We start from the raw sequence: 14,959 nt of genomic DNA, 5'->3' as shown, positions 1-14,959 counted from the left end.
GGGAATAGCAAGCTACATTGGGGTAGACTGTATCTACTATGGGGGAAAAATCAACTGAGTGACCTCCCCTAACTAATACAAGGCAAATAAGCACTTGTACCCAGGAAAGAGATGTAACAAACTCCTGTAGTCTGACAGACTATCTCTCCCAAACATCTGTGATACATCCACTGTGGTAAATCTGCATAGGAAGCAAGGGCACTGATCCCCTAACCCTTTCTTTTTGCATGAATATTATTACAATCTCACTGATGTATTGGGAGGGTCCCAGTTGGAATCTGTGAGCAGAAAGTGATACCAAGGGCCCCAGAGGGGCATACACCGTGAGGGTCTGGGCTGAGACCTGTGATAAGAGCCTCAGTAGTTACAGAGGAAGGGGGTCAGGGGTGGTAGAGTTCATAACTGAGGCTGCAGGCCCCTCTCAACCAAGCCACCCTGATATAGTAGTGTGCTTTGGTTGTAAAGCCTGAGTCAAATGTATGAACTAAAAGAACGATAATTTTAGGGGACTTCCCTGGTGGTCCAGTGGCTAAGACTCTGCACTCCTAATGCAGAGGGACTAGGTTCAATCCCTGGTCAGGGAACTAGATCCCATGTGCTACAACTAAGAGTTTGCATGCACAATGAAGAGAGACCTGGCACAGCCAAATAAATAAATCTTTTTTAAAATGCTATAACTTTAGAACCTAAATAAGAGACACTTCTGTGACTCAAGAGGATGTATCAGTCAGTTAGAGAAGGTTATGCTATAGTGAAAAAAACTCCAAATTCTCAGCAGCTTACAACAGTAAAGGTTTACATCTTAGTCATATTACATTCTGGCCGTGATTTGACTCTTCTCTGTGAACTCTTCACTCCAGGACTCAAACTAAAGGAGCAACCACACATTAACAATTTTGTGGCAGAAGAAAAAGACAGAGAATGATGGCTCTTGAAGTTTCTGATTGGATGCAGCATGTGTTACTTTTGTTTCATTGGCCAAAGCAAGTTATAGGGCCAGGCTGGACATCAGCAAAGTGAAAGATACAACCCTTTCACAAGGAGGGTACAGACAATCTACCACAGAGAGTTCTAGACCAACGAAGGCCTTGCTATGGCAATGATCCACAACTACTTGAGACTTTTTTCAACTGTGACGCCATATGACGGCAACAGAAGCAGGGGCAGCAACATCATCATTGGACCAATAAGACTCTAGAGTTCTCTGCTTGGCATTTGGAGGTAAGACTGTACATTTGAACTGAGTAAGCCTCTGAGGTTATTAGAAAATTCACGGGAAAAGACATCTTGAGGGGAAGGTACTGGACTGCCGGCTAAAAGACAGGACTGTGGGTGCTTGGAAATTTCGAAGATGACTTTGCTTGTACACCAAGTTGAGAAGGCAGTTCCTAACAATTTTATGCAAAATCAAGAAGGTGAAGGTGGTTTGTGGTTATAACAGTTAGCAGTCAATCCACAGTAACACATGATAGATAAGCCCTGTTAAGCCCTTCATGTGAATTACTTTAATCTACACAAGAATTTGGGGCTTCCCTGGTGGCTCAGTGGTAAAGAATCTGCCTGCAATGCAGGAGATGCAGGTTCGATCCCTGGTTCGGGAAGATCCACAGGAGAAGGTAACAGCAACCCATTCCAGTATTCTTGCCTGGAGAATTCCATGAACAGAGAAGCCTGGTGGGCTACAGTCCATGAGGTAGCGAGAGTCGGATACAACTTAGCGACTAAATCACTACCACCACCCACACAAGAATTTATAAGTAAGTACTATTCTTCCCTTATTTTACAGAAATTAAGATTTAGAAAGGTGGAGTATACTTTCCAAGGAAACACAGCTAGCAGGTGGCAGAGCTCTGATTCAAACCCAAACTTCTTTAGCTCCAGAATTTTCTCTAAAAAGCACATTTGCTTGCCTCCCTCTGATGCCCTTGCTCTGACATCATCTCTTCAGCCCCTTTTCCTCTACTAATTTGCCACCATTTCCTTTTTCACGTCTTTGCCTGTTTTCTCTTGGACGCTCCTTCTGCTACGGCAGTGCCAGGAGCCTCTCCAAAGAAAGATCCCCATTCTCTGTCTCCACATCCTGAAAGTCGAAATTTTTAAACCTGTCTGGGACCAGCCCAAAAGGTCAAGGTTGTTTGCAGTGTCCTGGCTTCCATGGCCTTCCGTCATTTGCCAAGACTGGCCACCTACTTGCCTCTAGTCCATCTCCGAAGGCAACTCTCTGCCCCAAATTCTTCGTTGGGAGCACCCAGCTCTGCTAGGAAAGGGGCAGAGCCCCAAAGTAGACCATCCAGCAAGTGCACAGTGAGCACAGGCTAATTTGTCCTAATTCACAAGGAGAGATCCCATTTCTAGAAGAAGCAAACCTATTCAGCAAAGAACAACACAGGAATTTTAAAATATTGAAAATACTCCAAGTGCCAGAGTCTTTCTGTGGCAGGCCCAGATTGTTCAAGGCCTGAAGCAGCCCCACACTTGGCATTTGGAGAGTTAGCAATTACCGCTGCATCTGAACAAATGGCATGCTAAAGTTTACCCTTTGAAAGGTGACCGTATGCTTTGAACCAAAACTAGGAAAACACTTTGCTGAGAGAGGTTCTCTTCTGATTTGTGAGTGTACTTAAAGGAAAAGTCCCTGATGGCCTAAAAATACAATTATATTTGTTTTTTGCATTCAACAAAAACCCTTGTATAAACAAAAATGTAATTCTATAAAATTGAGATTGTGGGCCTTCCCCTAGTTACTCTGTCAAGGCAGGCTTACATCTGGAAGTCTTCTCCTAAAGTAGTGCTTCTCAACATGTGATTGCCTATTACACATGCTTTAAATTGAATTTCCTGGATTCTATTCAAGATTGAGGGTTGTAGAGCAGGGGGTTCTGTCATTTCTAACAAGCTTTCTAAGAAATTCCCACTGAAATTTGAGAACCACTGCCCTAACTAGTGACAGGCCAAAGAGACTAATGAGCTCATGTGAAATGGAAGTTTTAGAATCCCCTAAATGCCCATAACTTCTCTCTCTCAAAAAATAAAATCCATGCCATTTCTTGCAAAAGATTGCTGGTTTGTGGCCAAGATGGAATGGGAAGACCCTGAACCCACCTCTTTCCACAGGCATACCAAAATCACAACTACTTACAGAAGGGAATTCATACAACTCAACATCCAACAAACAACCCAATTAAAAAATGAGCAGAAGACTCAAATAGATATTTTTCCAAAGAAGACATATATTAAATTGCTAGCATTGTATGTATATTCAATCAATATTTTCCAAATCTGAACTGATCCAGAAGATGAAATTAGAAAGGGAATTCTGGGATAGTTAATAGAAGAAAGAAAGAGTTGAGAACCTGGCTCTGTGTCCTCACAAAGCCAGTGCACTCCTAAGGATGAAGCTGGAGAGGAAGTTGCAGTGTCCTCAGGCTTGGCCACATCCCAGTGGCTCACTACTGTGTCTAGTCACATAAATCCTGCCATAGTGTTCAGAGATAGAACCTTGACCTGGTGAGAAGCAGAGCAACAACTGTCCAAACTCAGGTCTCCTCGGTGTTAAGATGCTGACACATTAATGCTGAAAGTGTGCAGCCCAGACTAAAGCACTTATGTTCTTGCCTCCTTCTAAGGGCAAAGCTTTCCTAAATATGACTCCCCTTGGAGGAGCAGGCAGGGAGAGTCAGCCATGATATTGAGCTCCCATGAATAGCATCAAGGTTGGTCATAACTTTCCTTCCAAGGAGCAAGCGTCTTTTAATTTCATGGCTGCAATCAGCATCTGCAGTGATTTTGGAGCCCAAAAAAATAAAGTCTGACACTGTTTCCACTGTTTTTCCATCTATTTCCCATGAAGTGATGGGACCAGATGCCATGATCTTTGTTTTCTGAATGTTGAGCTTCAAGCCAACCTTTTCACTCTCCTCTTTCACTTTCATCAAGAGGCTTTTGAGTTCCTCTTCACTTTCTGCCATAAGGGTAGTATCATCTGCATATCTGAGGTTATTGATATTTCTCCCGGCAATCTTGATTCCAGCTTGTGCTTCTTCCAGCCCAGCGTTCCTCATGATGTACTCTGCATAGAAGTTAAATAAGCAAGGTGACAATATACAACCTTGACGTACACCTTTTCCTATTTGGAACCAGTCTGTTGTTCCACGTCCATTTCTAACTGTTGCTTCCTGACCTGCATACAGGTTTCTCAAGAGGCAGGTCAGGTGGTCTGGGATTCCCATCTCTTTCAGAATGTTCCACAGTTTATTGTGATCGACACAGTCAAAGGCTTTGGCATAGTCAATGAAGCAGAAATAGATGTTTTTCTGAAACTCTCTTGCTTTCTCCATGATCCAGCGGATGTTGGCAATTTGATCTCTGGTGACGCTGCCTTTTCTAAAACCTGCTTGAACATCTAGGAGTTCACAGATAGTATATTAAAAAGCAGAGACATTACTTTGCCAACCAAGGTCCGTCTAGTCAAGGCAATGGTTTTTCCCGTGGTCATGTATGGATGTGAGAGTTGGACTGTGAAGAAAGCTGATTGCCGAAGAATCGATGCTTTTGAACTGTGGTGTTGGAGAAGACTCTTGAGAGTCCCTTATACTGCAAGGAGATCCAACCAGTCCATTCTAGAGGAGATCAATCCTGGATGTTCATTGGAGGGACTGATGCTAAAGCTGAAACTGCAATACTTTGGCCACCTCATGCGACGAGTTGACTCACTGGAAAAGACTCTGATGCTGGGAAAGGTTGGGGGCGGGAGGAGAAGGGGACGACGGAGAATGAGATGGCTGGATGGCATCACCAACTCTGTGGACATGAGTTTGAGTGTACTCCGGGAGTTGGTGATGGACAGGGAGGCCTGGCGTGCTGTGATTCATGGGGTCGCGGAGAGTCGGACACGACTGAGCGACTGAACTGAACTGAATAGCATCAAATGTATTGGGGTGTGCATAAGTGTTATCAGTGATGAAAGGTCTTCTGTTCCACTCTGTACACACCCTGACATCCTTTTGGCTTTCAGCTTTCCCGCTTCCCTTGGTCTGGCATAAAGAAGGCCCAGCTGTCAGTTCTGGGCACTGCTTGTCCTCCAGCCTCCATGGGAACCTAGATTTCCTATAGAACAAGGAGAATAGGTAGCTGACATCCCCTTCACTTACCAGGGATTGAATTCCCAGTGATGCTGTAATTTGCCATGAGGTATGAAGCTTCTTCACAGTGACCCGGGCTGAAGATTGGAGGGAAAGGAGGTGAACAGAGTCGGGATCTGACCTCAGCTCTGGGCTCTGTGGATCCAGCATGGCCAGCGGGCTTGGGGACAGCCTCTCTGACACTTTGGGAGCTTACCACCACCATCACTACCCACCACCAGTCACCGCAGCTTAGGGAAAAGGGGAAAATAAGAACATCTACAAGTTTAGGTCCTACACATAAATTTGGAGGCTTGTGGGGCCCCGCAGGCCTGCCATTACCAATGTGTGACTGATACAACCGCTATCTCAGTAGAAGTCACTTCACTTCGAATGTTGAATGGTTACCATTGAATTCCACTAAAATCCCATCAATTATCAGGGCTTTACAAGAGCTCCTAACAAATAATGATAACTTACTCTTATGGTTTGAATTGTATTACCCCACAATTTATATGTTAAAGTCCTAACCATCTTAGAATGTGACCATATTGGAAATAGGATCGCTACAGATGTAATCATTTAAGATGAGGTCCCTCAGTTCAGTTCAGTTCAGTTCAGTCGCTAGGGTGGGCCTAATCCAATGACTGGTGTCCTCATAAAAAGAGAAATCTGGACAGATACAAATACATACATACTCTGTACCATGTGAAAAGACACAGAAGAAGATGAACATATACAATAGAGGAGAGAGGCCTCAAATAGATCCTTCCTGATCAGCCCTTAGAAGGAACCAACCCTGTCGACTCCTGATTCAGACATCTGGCCTCCAGAACTGTGAGACAACATACTCCTGCTGTTGAATTACTCAGTGCTTGGTACCGTGTAATGCTATCCCTAACAAATGAACCCTCTCACCATTGAGAAATTCTCACTATAAATCATGATCACTTATTTCAGTTGGCCCTACAACAGCCTGATGAGTCAGGTACTTTTAAAAATCTTTATGTAGTTATTTTATTTGGCTGTGCCAGGTCTTAGCTGTGGCATGCGGGATTCTCAGTAGCATGCAGGATCTTTAGTTGTGGCACATGGGATCTTAAATTACAGCATGAGAACTCTTAGTTGCAGCATGTGTGATCTAGTTGCCTGACCAGGGATCGAACCTGGGCCCCTCTCATCGGGAGCACAGAGTCTTAGCCACTGGACCACCAGGGAAGTCCCTACGTACTTTTTTTAATCCTTATTTTTCCAAAAAAGGCCTCTAAGGTTATGAAAGGTTAAGAAACTTGCCCAAAATATTACGTCATGGAGCCAAGAGTTGACTTCTGCTGCCTGACTTTGAAATCCCTGTTCTTTTGTATACCACCCACCACTGCCTCAAGAGTTATGAATAATGCTGTTGCAGGAACCAGGCTCACGTGAGCTCTGCCTGGTAGCTGTGCTCCCCATGTGGACATGCTCAATTCACTGTTGTCAACTCAATGGATTTCCTGACATGCCACTGGCATGGTCCACACTTGGCAGTTTCCAGATGGCCACACAGGATCCAGGGTGGACAACAGGTCAGCAAGGGCTGACACATGAGGTCCAGCTAACAGGATTTGGGAAAAAAGTGGGGCCAGTATTCATGGACCTGACAGGCTCAGTCATGGGTCTACAAGGTGGGTGGTACTGGGGACCAAGAGAAGCCAATGAGAATTCCATGCAGGCAGGAAATAGATGGGTAGTTATTAGAAATTGAGCCTGGAGAGGAATAAGGACAAGACAGGGCAGAAATGCAGGATCCACAGAGACCAGGGAGGCTGAAGTTCAAGGCCGGAAGGTGGGGACAGGCCACAGGAGTCCTTCAGGGAAGATGCTGCCCAAAGTCAGAAGTAACTGGTCTCTGAGGCTGATGTCCATCGGCTTGATTTTGGTGGCAACAACAAAGAGAAGAGAAGAGGCTTCTCATCTAACTACTGGAGAAATAACTCTTCATGTGCAAATGAAGCAAATGGGGGAAATCTTGCATAAGTCAATTGCCCCAGCTGCAGGCTTACAGCCATCCTGGGATTCTCTTAGGGTTCCTCTGCCCCTACTAGGTCTAGTTCACGTCCAAGGTCATGAAGCCTTTAACAACTCCAGACAGAACATGCTTTCCTCGTTTCTCTTCTGATTGTAGGCCCTGACTTCCTCCATGATAGGGTACCAAAAAGCCCAGCCATTTCCCGAGCATTTCTCAGACACTATCAGTGGGCCACCACTGCTTCCTGGAGTGTCTCGGGCCCCAGATAGGAGCTTATGGGTTCATCATTTGGGACCGAGGCCAGCCTTCAGGAAGCAATGGCAGGGGACTTGCTTCCCTTCTGGGTTCTACTCACCCATGTTCACACCACTGCAGGACTTCCTCACCAACCTTTTGTGGGACACAGAGAAGCATTTTGAATGTCCTTAGATGTACATTCTAATCCAATATACATTTTGAAAAAGCAAAATTTTATGAGTGGCAATGTAATTCTTACAGCTCCTTGGGATAAGTTTAACAAACAATGTCACAAGAACCATAGAGAAATTCTACTTTTGGATCCAGTAAATAGCACCCTTGCAAAGTCATTCTAAGGATATGCTCAAGAGATGAGGAATATATCCATTCATAAATTTAGTAAGCTTGCCAAAGATGTGAGGACCTGCAGAGAGGTGAATGAACTTACAGCATGTTATACAGAGGGAGGCAAGTCAGAAAGAGTACATCAAACACTGTATATTAATGTATATATATGGGATCTAGAAAAATGATACTGATGTTCCTATTTACAGGGCAAGAATAGAGATAGAGACATAGAGGACAGACTGGTGAACACAGCAGGGGAAGGAAAGGGTGGGACGAACTGAGACAATAGCATTTACATATATACACTACCATGTGCAAAACCAACAGCTAGTGAGAAGCAGCTGTGTAACACAGGGAGCTCAGCTTAGTGCTCTGTGATAATTTAAAGGGGTGGTGAGAGGGAGGCTCAGGAGGGAGGAGACACATGTGCACTGTAACGATTCATGTTGTCGTACAGCAGAAACCAACATAACATTGTAAAGCAATTATCTTCCAATTAAAAATAAATCACCATTTAATTTAAAAAAAAGATGTGAGGGCTGTGTGGCAGGATCACCATGCAGGGCACTCATATTCCTTCTTGCCAGCAGCCTTGGACTCCCCTTTTCATTTTTCCACCCACGTGGCGTCAGAGGCTCCAAATCCACCCCCCACCACCACCATTATAAAGAATAACTCTGCTCTCCATAACTCCTTCCCCAACATTCCTCCACTCAAACCTGCCAAATGCTCCATTCAGTATACTCTCATTCCCCACTCCAGAGAAGGCAGTGAAAAGTGGTTATTCTTAGCACAGTTTTGTATTTCTTCCCCTCACATATACTATGGAAATTAAACAGCTATTAGAAAAGAGGAAGGATTAGATCTGTATGTGCTGACATGAACAAAAGATGTCAATGATTTATCATCAAATGAGAAAAAAACAAACAAATAAGCTCCAGGGTCATAAATACAGTGTGATACATGTATATCACACATCTGAGATACAGTTAAGCCTAAAGATCCATGAGGTCTGGCAGGCTGCGAGTCAAACTGTTAGCTGTTGTTTCCTATGGGGAGAAAATGGGATTAAGGTTATAAAGGAGGACATTCTTTTTTTTTTTTTTTACTCCATACTGTTTGAACTTTATTTTACAATGAAAATGTGTTGAATAAATAAAGGAAAAACAGTCACACACACACCAAAAAAAAAAAAAGAAAGAAAGAAAATGTGTTGACTGTGTAAGTCAGAAAGAAAATATGTAGGATTTCAGCATGGGAAAAGTGACAAAGGACTGCCAAGGCCCTGCTCTCTTGGAGAAGCAAACAAAACTTTTTTAACATAGTTCTTTTTTTAAAAGTATTTATTCATTTATTTATTTGGCTACATGGATCTTAGTTGCAGCATATGGGATCTAGTTCCCTGACTTGGGATTAAACCCAGGCCCCCTGCATTGGAAGCAGGGAGTCTTAGCCACTGGACCACCAGGGAAGTCCCTTGGAAAAGGGACTTTTTTTTTTTTTTTACCTTCAGAAGGTAATTTTTACCTTCTGTTAGTTTGCTCATTTATCCTCAACTGCCCCAGGAAGCCAAGAGAGGGTGGTCTCTCCTGTTAGAGGCATTGCTTGGGGAGCCAGGCTGGACACTCTTCCATTACTGCTGAGTAACAACCCTTCTCCTTCAGCCTTCCCAGATCACTCACCCCCATGAAATGCACCAGGGTAGGATGGGGCCCAGAAGACACCTCCTTGTTAGGTTCTCCTTTCTCCAGTGAGAGCCACGCCCAAAAACCTGGGGTTCACCAGGACCATAAGCTCCTCTTTGATGAGGAGAGGTGAGGGGATTCTGAGCTCCTGATATACCTCCTCATCTTTCTTGGCAGGATTGATCAGGCTTGGCTAATACCAACCAGTAACCCTGAATGAAAACAGAGAGCCTCAATTAACAGCTGCGGGATTTGGGGGAAACTATTGAACCTCTCTGAGCTTTAGTTTCCTCATCTGTAAAATGGATGTAATGATATCTACCCTGATATCTTCAAGGTAGATATTTTTAAAAAAAGGAAACAGAGAGTCTTAGTTCTATCCATTATGGCTCAACTCATAGGAAACAAAGGTAAGTCAACAAGTTATCATTTTTAACCACGTTAATGGATCGGGGAAGAAGAAGCCTTGAATGTCCTGCCAGGTCCAATGGGAGTTTCCCTTGTGGGGGAAAAAATTCTTGGCAAGTCAGCCCTGGTTGTTGGCAGGAGGCTTCAATTTCTTGCCGTGTGGACCTCTCTCCATAGCGCTGCTTGAGTGTCCTCACGACACAGCAGCTGGCTTGCCCCAGACTGAAGAGAGTAATGCTCAAAATTCTCCAAGCCAGGCTTCAGCAGTTCGTGAACCGTGAACTTCCAGATGTTCAAGCTGGTTTTAAAAAAGACAGAGGAACCAGAGATCAAATTGCCAACATCCACTGGATCATCGAAAAAGCAAGAGAGTTCCACAAAAACATCTACTTCTGCTTTATTGACTATGCCAAAGCCTTTGACTGTGTGGATCACAATAAACTGTGGAAAATTCTGAAAGAGATGGGAATACTAGACCACCTGACCTGCCTCCTGAGAAATCTGTATGCAGGTCAAGAAGCAACAGTTAGAACTGGGCATGGAACAACAGACTGGTTCCAAATAGGAAAAGGAGTACGTCAAGGCTGTATATTGTCACCCTGCTTATTTAACTTATATGCAGAGTAGTACATCATGAGAAATGCTGGGCTGGAAGAAGCACAAGCTGGAATCAAGATTGCTGGGAGAAATATCAATAACCTCAGATATGCAGATGACACCACCCTTATGGCAGAAAGTGAAGAAGAACTAAAGATCCTCATGATGAAAGTGAAAGAGGAGAATGAAAAAGTTGGCTTAAAGCTCAACATTCAGAAAACTAAGATCACGGCATCTGGTCCCATCACTTCATGGGAAATAGATGGGGAAACAGTGGAAACAGTGTCAGACTATTTTTGGGGGCTCCAAAATCCCTGCAGATGGTGACTGCAGCCTTGAAACTAAAAGACTCCTTGGAAGGAAAATTATAACCAACCTAGACAGCATATTAAAAAGCAGAGACATTACTTTGCCAGCAAAGGTCTGTCTTGTCAAGGCTATGGTTTTTCCAGTGGTCATGTATGGATGTGAGAGTTGGACTGTGAAGAAAGCTGAGCACTGAAGAATTGATGCTTTTGAACTGTGGTGTTGGAGAAGACTCTTGAGAGTCCCTTGGAGTGCAAGGAGATCCAACCAGTCCATCCTAAAGGAGGTCAGTCCTGAGTGTTCATTGGAAGGACTGATGTTGAAGCTGAAACTCCAATACTTTGGCCACCTGATGCAAAGAGCTGGCTCATTTGAAAAGACCCTGATGCTGGGAAAGATTGAAGACAGGAGGAGAAGGGGATGACAGAGGATGAGATGATTGGATGGCATCACCAACTCAATGGAGATGAGTTTGAGTAAACTCCAGGAGTTGGTGATGGACAGGGAGGCCTGGTGTGCTGTGGTACATGGGGTGGTGAAGAGTCGGACATGACTGAGCAACTGAACTGATCAGGGAGTGATCAGGTCATGTGTTTTATGACCTAGTCTCAGAAGTCACACATTACCTCTGCCACATTCTATTCATTATAAGCAAGTCAGTAAGTCTAACCTGTCATGCAGAGTGAAGTCAGTCAGAAATAGAAAAACAAATATCGTGTATTAACACATATATATGGAATCTAGAAAAATGGTACTGATGAACCTCTTTGCAGGGCAGGAATAGAGGCACAGATGTAGAGAATGGCCTTGTGGACACAGTGGAGGGAAGAATGGGGGAACAAATGGAGAGAATAGCTTTGACATATATACATATATATTATATATATATATATACTATTATGTGTTAAATAGCTTGCTAGTGGGAAGGTGATGTACAGCACAAGGAGCTCAGCTTGGTGCTCTGTGATGACCTAAAGGGGTGGAATGGGGATGGGTGAGTGGGAGGAGATATATGTACACATACAGCTGATTCACAACGTTGCACAGCAGAAACTAACATAACATTATAAAACAATTATATTTCAATAAAAAAAAAACCGGGTACTTCCCTGGTGGTCCAGTGGTTGAGAATATGCCTTGCAATGCAGGCAACGTGGGCTTGATCCCTGGTTGGGAAACTAAGATTTCACACACCGTGGAGCAACTAAGCCTTGCACTGCAACTACTGAAGCCCCCGTGCTCTAGAGTAGTTGGCAGCACACATGTTTAGTTGCTCCATGGCAACTAGTGAGCCTGCAGGCCACAACAGAATATCCTGCATGCAGCAACTAAAATTCGACTCAGCCAAATCAATCAATCAATTAATTTTAAAAAATGGGACCTAATTAAATTTAAAAGCTTTTACACAGCAAAGGAAAGCACTGACAACATGAAAAGACAACCTACTGAATGGAAGGAAATATTTGCAAATAATATGACCAATAACGGGTTACTATCAAAATGTGTGTGTGTGTGTGTATTTAACTTATGCAACTCAATATTTAAAAAAGATTTTTTAAAAAATGAACAGAAGACCTGAACAGACATTTTTCTAAAGAAGACATACAGATAGCCAACAAGCACATGAAATGATGCTCAACATCACTAATCATCTGAGAAATAAAAATCAAAAACCACAATGAGATGTCACCTCACAACTGTCAGAATGGCTATTACCAAAAGGTCTACAAATACCAAATGTTGGCCAGGATGTGGAGAAAAGAGTACCCTCATACACTGTTGGTGAGATGTAAATTGGCACAGCCACTATGTAAAACAGTACGGAGGCTGCTCAAAAAATTAATTCTATCCCAGATATATATCCAGAATAAATGAAAACACTAATTTGAAATGATGCATGCACCCCAATGTTCATAGCAGCATTCTTTACAGCAGGAAAGATATGAAACAACCTAAGAGTCCATGAACAGATGAATGGATAAGAAGATGCAGTGTGTGGTGTGTGTGTGTGTGTGTGTGTATATATATATACACATACATATAGCTGTTGTTGTTCCATCACTAAGTCATGTCTGACTCTTTGTTACCCCATGAACTGTAGCACTCCAGGCTTCTCTGTCCATCACTGTCTCCCAGAATTTACTCAAACTCATGTCCATTGAGTTGATGTTGCCATCCAACCATCTCATCCTCTGTTGCCCTCGCTTCTCCTACCTTCAATCTTTCCCAGCATCAGGGTCTTTTCCAATGAGTCAGCTCTTCGCATCAAGTGGTCAAAGTATTGGAGCTTTGGCTTCAGCGGTCATTCCTTCCAATGAATATCTAAGGTTGATTTCCTTTAGGATTGACTGGTTTGATCTTCTTGCTGTCCAAGGGACTCTCAAGAGTCTTTCTCCAGCACCACAGTTTGAAAGCATCAACTCTTTGGCACTCAGCCTTCTTTATGGTCCAGCTCTCATGTCCATACAGGACTACTGGTAAGACCATAGCTTTGACTACACAGATCTTTGTCAACAAAGTGATGTCTCTGCTTTTAAAAACACTGGCTAGGTTTGACATAGCTATTCTTCCAAGGAGAAAGTGTCTTTTAATTTCATGGTAGCAGTCAACTGTCCACATCGATTTTGGAGCCCAAGAAAATGAAATCTGACACTGTTTCCACATTTTCCCCATCTATTTGCCATGAGTGACAGGACTGGATGCCATGATCTTAGTTTTTTGAATGTTGAGTTTTAAGCCAGTTTTTTCACTCTCCTCTTTTGCCTTCATCAAGAGGCTGTTTAGTTCCTCTTTACCTTCTGTCATTAGAGTGGTATCATCTGCATATCTGAGGTTGTTGATATTTCTCCTGGCAATCTTAATTCCAGCTTGCGATTCATCTAGCCTGGCATTTCACATGATGTACTCTGCACAGAAGTTAAATAAACAGGGTGACAATATATAGCCTTGACATACTTGAACCAGTCCATTGTTCCATGTCTGGTTCTAACTGTTGCTTCTTGTCCTACATACAGGTTTCTAAGGAGGCAGGTATGGTGATCTGGTAGTCCCATCTCTTTAAGAATATTCCACAGTTTGTTGGGATCCACACAGACAAAGGATTTAGCATAGTCAGTGAAACAGAAGTAGATGATTTTTCGGAATTCCCTTGCTTTTTCTATGATCCAGAGTATGTTGGTCATTTGATCTCTGGCATCTCTGCCTTTTTTAAAATCCAGCTTGTACATCTGGAAGTTCTCAGTTCATGTACTGTTGAAGCCTAGCTTAAAGGATTTTGAGCATAATCTTACTCACATGTGAAATGAGTGCAATTGTGCAGTAGTTTGAGCATTCTTCTGCATTGCTTTTCTTTGGGATTGGAATGAAAACTGACATTTTCCAGTCCTGTGGCCACTGCTAAGTTATCCAAATTTGTTGGCATAATGAGTGCAGCACATTAACAGCATTATCTCTTAAGATTTGAAATAGCTCAGCCGGAATTCCATTACCTCCACTTGCTTTGCTTGGAGTAATGCTTCTTTAGGCGCACTTGACTTCACACTCCAGAATGTCTGGCTCTAGGTAAGTGACCACATCATCACTGTCAACTGGGTCATTAAGACCTTTTTTGTATAGTTCTTCTGTGTATTCTTGCCACCTCTTCTTAATCTCTTTTGCTTCTGTTAGGTCCTTCCCATTTTTGTCCTTTATTGTGCCCATCTTTGTATGAAATGTTCCCTTGGTAACTCCAGCCTTCTTAGAGATTTCTAGTCTTTCCCATTCTATTGTTTTCCTCTATTTCTTTGCATTGGTCACTTAAGAAGGCTTTCTTGTCTCTCCTTGCTATTCTCTGGAACTCTGAATTCAGCTGGGTATATTTTTCCCTTTCTCCTTTGCCTTTCACTTCTCTTCTTTTCTCAGCTATTTGTAAAGCCTCCTCAGACAACCACTTTGCCTTCTTGCATTTCTTTTTCTTGGAGATGGTTTTGGTCATCACCTCCTATACAATGTTATGAACCTCTGTCCATAGTTCTTCAGGCACTCTATCTACCAGATCTAGTCCCTTGAGCCTATTTGTTACCTCCACTGTATAATCATAAGGGATTTGATTTATGTCATAACTGAATGGCCTAGTAGTTTTCCCTGCTCTCTTCAATTTGAGCCTGAATTCTGCAATAAGGAGCTGATGATCTAAGCCACAGTCAGCTCCAGGTCTTGTTTTTTCTGACTGCATAGAGCTTCTCCATCTTCAGCTCAAAGAATATAGTCAA

At 43.1% G+C, this 14,959-nt stretch overlaps 1 non-coding gene across 1 annotated transcript; it reads left to right on the top strand.

Annotated features, from left to right (window-relative positions):
• Positions 1–511: 511 nt before the first annotated feature.
• Positions 512–584, top strand: TRNAR-CCU (transfer RNA arginine (anticodon CCU)). Its single transcript has one exon. It is a non-coding gene; the product is annotated as a tRNA-Arg (tRNA).
• The last annotated feature ends 14,375 nt before the right edge of the window (positions 585–14,959 follow it).

This window comes from Moschus berezovskii, chromosome 14 (assembly GCF_049115385.1).
Source record: "Moschus berezovskii isolate FMDL1 chromosome 14, NW_MosBer_1.0, whole genome shotgun sequence".
NCBI classification, from domain to species: domain Eukaryota; kingdom Metazoa; phylum Chordata; class Mammalia; order Artiodactyla; family Moschidae; genus Moschus; species Moschus berezovskii.
Note: the sequence above shows the minus strand (reverse complement) of the source record. Positions and strands in the feature narration are given on the sequence as shown.